Below are 4,974 nucleotides of genomic sequence, written 5' to 3'. Positions count from 1 at the left end.
GTCAGAGGTCACCACAGAGCAGCTTAATGTCACCCTACGATTCTTCTTCTGTTCAGTCACTGATGAAGACAGAAATATTAAAATAAGTTTAAAAATACCTTCGTTATTGTAATCCCTGTCATTAATTACTCAAACAAATCACTGATTTTAACAGATATAGGAAATAATCACTAATATTAATACTCACAGTTAACAACAGACAGATCTATTACAGACAGATGAAATGGAGTCTGTGTGTTTTCTGGTTTCCACTGTTGACATTCATAACGTCCAGCATCTTCCTCTCTGACCTTCTTTATAACCAGAGAACAGTTTGATGTCAGATTCAGTCTGTTTGGTCTAGAGCTCTTAATCTGACCAAGGTCAACCAGCGCTTCTGTTGTTCCGCTTTTTAAATCAGAAAATCTCCATGTTGTAGCTCTACAGTTCTGCTGACCATCGATCAGTTCTGAACATGACAACATGACTTCATCTCCAGCTCTCTTTATAACAGATGTTCTCTCTGCAGTGACTGTTGGAAGATAAAACAGGAGCATAAATATTAAATCTGAACCCAGTGAGTAAAGCAGATCTATGGTCTGTAGCTCTATAGAAATGTTTAGTGTCTTCCTACCTGTGAGCTGCAGGATGATGAATAAAAAGCCTTGAATCCATGGGAGTTGAGCCATTGTGCGTCTGTTGCTCTCACAGTCAGACTGTCTGACTGAACACAGATGGAGCTTCTACTTCCTGATACTCACCACTTCCTCACTCTGACTGATGGAGGCTCGGCGCTTTATTTGGTAACATCTGCTTGGTTTCACAGCGTTGATGACCAAAGTGTGGTTTATTACTTATTATGCATTTACTTTGAAATCCATAAAATATGCTCTGAAGAAACTAAATATTAACATTAGAAGAGGATTTTATTTGGTCCCACTTTGTGACACGACAGTCAGTGACATGCAAGAAGTCTTTAAAAAAGGAAGGAGACCAAGATGCATTTTTAGATTAATGTGAAAAATGAACTTCCTCTAGTTTGGTCTTAGAAATCTGGATGAAGGAGATCTGATTGGTGATGATGACGAGTAGCAGATTGAAAGTCCAGTTTTATAAATCCATCCCAGTTACCATTATTTAACTTTTTAAAACCTGCTGGTTTCCAGTTTGATCTCTGAAGTGTCTTTCTGTGAAATGATGAGGAAATGTTTGCTGTAGTGAACAGCAGCAGCAGCAGAGCTCTGAGGTTTTAACCAGAGAAAGATGATGAATGTGTGAAGTTACAGTTAGATATGTGTGAATGCCCAGGTCATTTTCTCACCTCCATGATGAGGTTCAGATGTGTAGCTGACCTCAGACCCTTTATTGGTTCATGTTCCACTGAACGGTTTATTTCTGAGAAGAAAACAGGAAGTTTTCTGTGAGAATGTGGCTAAAGAGCTCTGAAGGTTTAAACTGTTAAAGATGAGCAGATAGACGGTTAAAACCCTGATGAGAGCATGGAAACCATTTAGTTCCTGTAAACTGAAATAAGCTGCATTTAAGAAAGAACTGAATAAAACTATGAACTCATACATGTCTGTTTATGACAGTGGTGCCCAAAGTGGGTCCTGGAGGCCCGGCATCCTGCATGTTTTAGTCTCTCCCTGCTGGTAACAACAACCTTTGCAGCAGGTCAACGATCTTTTTAGACCTTCTAATGAGCCATTAGTTGATCCAGGTGTGTTTGAACCAGGGAGAGAATAAAACATGCAGGATGCCGGGCCTTCAGGACCCACTTTGGACCCCACTGGTTTATAACATGACACAGTGCAGGACTTCTAAAAAAAGGAAGAAAAATCAAGATGTGAATATTTTTAGATTACATTAATGTTGTAAATAGATGTATTTTCTCTTTTGTTCGGGTCTGTTAGAGACTCGGATAAATAAGCTGAAGAATCCAGGAAATCTGATTGGTTGATGAAGAGTCAGTGGTGAAAAGTCCAGTTTTATAAATCCATCAGTTACCATTTATTTAACTTTTTAAAACCTGCTGGTTTCCAGTCTGATCTCTGAAGTGTCTTTCTGTGAAATGATGAAGTGTTTGCTGTAGTGAACAGCAGCAGCAGCAGAGCTCTGAGGTTTTAACCCTCAATAACCACATAAATACACCTGGTTAGAACGTTGATGGGACATTTTGTTCACTAATCAACTCAGTTTATTTTAAACCTGCAGCTACAGAGCAACACATTTACAGAAACAGATTTTATCTGAAACTCAATAAAATCAGGTCTGACAGCCAAACCATCTGTTCTCTGATTGGATGGTTAAATTTATGATTGACATGACATTGACCAATCAGCTCAGATCGGTCAGTGTTTTCCATCTACAGGTTTTAAACTTATTCGTAAATTAGTTAGTTATCCAGAGTGCAGAGTTTTACTCACAGCTTTCAGCTTTGTAAACATTAGTTAGTTTGAAATTAAATGTGCAACTAATTACTTTAATTAATATTTTTATTTTATCCCTTATTTAAACTTAAATTATTAACTTTCGATGCACAAAGACGAAAATCTCAGACATTTTTGTTTAAAAGGTAGAAACATTTATTCAGAACCACACATTCTGATTTATGAGAACAACATTTATATAGGATGGATTTTTTACATGCATGTCTTCCCATTTATACAAGTACAAAACTGAAATTCTTGACATTTTATTCTAGATTACAAAAGTCTTTTCACAAAATATGGTCAAAATGTGTATCAGTATATTTCTGCCCATATTAAAAATATTTTCCTTTAATTTAATAAATCAGATTTTAATTTTTAACTTCAAATCTCCAGCAAAAAGTTCACCGCTATTAATGTAACATATTTATGAAAACATTCACATTGTATCCAATTTGTTTCTTTAATGTGATTTTTGATTTCTGCTTGTTAAGCAAAATGTGTGAGGATTTGAGTTTCTCTGTGTTTCTATAGGTTCTGTTCCTGAGTCTCTCTGCTGTCCTGTTTTGTTCCCAGGCGTCTCGTCTTCTGTGATCACCCTCTGTGTATTTATGTCCACCTGTTGTCTCTTGTCGGATCCTTGTCTTGTATCTCAGTCAGTCAGTCGTGTTGTTTGTCATGTTTTGTTGTATCAGTTGTACTGATGAGTCCTGAGTCGGCTTTAGCTCCTGTAAGTCCATTTATTGTTACTGTTAGCTACCGGCGCTGAGCTTTAGCTTCTGCTCTGCCTTGCAGCCTGTAATCTGGACTGTCTGAGCTGTTTTCCATTATTAAACTCACCATCATTCATCTATAACTGGGTCCTGCCTGCTTTCTCTCACCACCTCACCTACAATTCATGACAAAATTTAATTTTTCATTACTTATTTCATTTAAAGAAACAAACATCAAAATTTGTGCAATACTTAAAAACCCTCTAAATATTACATGTAGAAATATTGTTTTAATTCCGTTATAACTATAATACCATATTGTTTTATGGTACAATAGTCTTAAAATGTGACATTATATAAAATGAAATTACACAACAGTGATAGTTTTTCTGAGTTGATGTTGAGAAAAGTTTGGTGGAAACAAAATCAGATGTTTTCATCGTTCACTGCACCGTCATCTTCTTTATGCTCTTTGTGATAAACAGAAATACACATCATTAATTTTAGAGACAAATCAAATAAATTCAAAAGCAGAGACAGTTAGCTGAAGTCATCAAATAACTATTCAACATTTTTATCTAAAGACTTTAACAAAGTTAATGTAAAACATCAGAGGAATCTGAAATGCTGATGGTGACATTAAATATTGAAACATTTATAATAAAACTTACATCACCACCAGGTGTTAGGAGTTAAACAGAACAAACCACTTTTCTCTTCACATTAATAAATAATCTGTTTCAGAGTTTTATGCCACTTATTTCTATTTATCAAAAATGAAGTATTTTCATTCAGCAGATTATCAAACTGTTGTTTCTCTCAACTTTTTACCTTTAGTTCTTGTCCAAATGTTGACGCTCACAACAGTTATTGAAAGAGCTGCTAAACCCACAGAGACGATGACGATACGCCACAGACCTGAAATAGAAATAAAACATATTTTCTACATTTTTATGTGTATTAATAAAGCAATTCTAACATCATAACAGGATCCTGACATTTCCCTTCCTTTACTGTTTCCCAGGTTGATTAGTGACTCTCTGATGATCTTCCTGTTTTAATGAAGTCCCAACTTAGACTGGTGATAAATATCCAGGATTTATTCATGTCACAAAATCATCAAAATACAAATACTTTGGTTGTGTACCATTTGTTCATAGTTACTGTTTTAATTAACTTAGTTATATTTTAACTCAGACTCTACTGTGTGAAAACATAACTGTGTTCCCATCATGCAGTAATTATTACAAACAATGAAAAAATGTCAATCTCCTCTGCCTCCTCCCTGTTGTCCTGCTGCCATCTGCAGAAATATGTTTTCTAGATCTGAATGCTCAGGTTTTCATGCAGTGAACATATACACCTACAGTGGATTAATTTTTTTAAAAGTCCTGAGCAGGGCTGTGCAGAGACCAGTAAAGGGGCAGGTGCTCAACAAAACAAAGGGCACATCTAACCGCTTTTTAGGACAGAATATCAACAAAGCAGCCACTCAGCTAAATTACAAAATTTATCAAAATTTTGTAATTTTGATAAATTACAAAATTGTGACATATGTAATGAAAGCAAAGGAAAATCTCTATATAGAACATACAACTATGCATATGTAAGATATTTTATTAGTAATTTATTTCTGCAGGTCTATTTTGTTATAAGAAAGTTTTGCAATATTCAAACCCACAATTTAGCAAGATATGTAAATCAGAGCTGGACCACCAGACATATTTTGTCTTTACAGAATTACACTATTAAAAATATAAACAAGGGCACAAAGAAACCTTTTAGTGTACTGTAATCTATAAAAAAAGAGCTGCCTGTTTCCTACTGCAGTGGAGATGAAGATGGTCCATTCA

This window comes from Poecilia formosa, unplaced genomic scaffold (genome assembly GCF_000485575.1).
Source record: "Poecilia formosa unplaced genomic scaffold, Poecilia_formosa-5.1.2 Scaffold168, whole genome shotgun sequence".
Lineage (NCBI taxonomy): Eukaryota > Metazoa > Chordata > Actinopteri > Cyprinodontiformes > Poeciliidae > Poecilia > Poecilia formosa.
The sequence above is the reverse complement of the archived record's forward strand: the minus strand, read 5'-3'. Positions refer to the sequence as shown.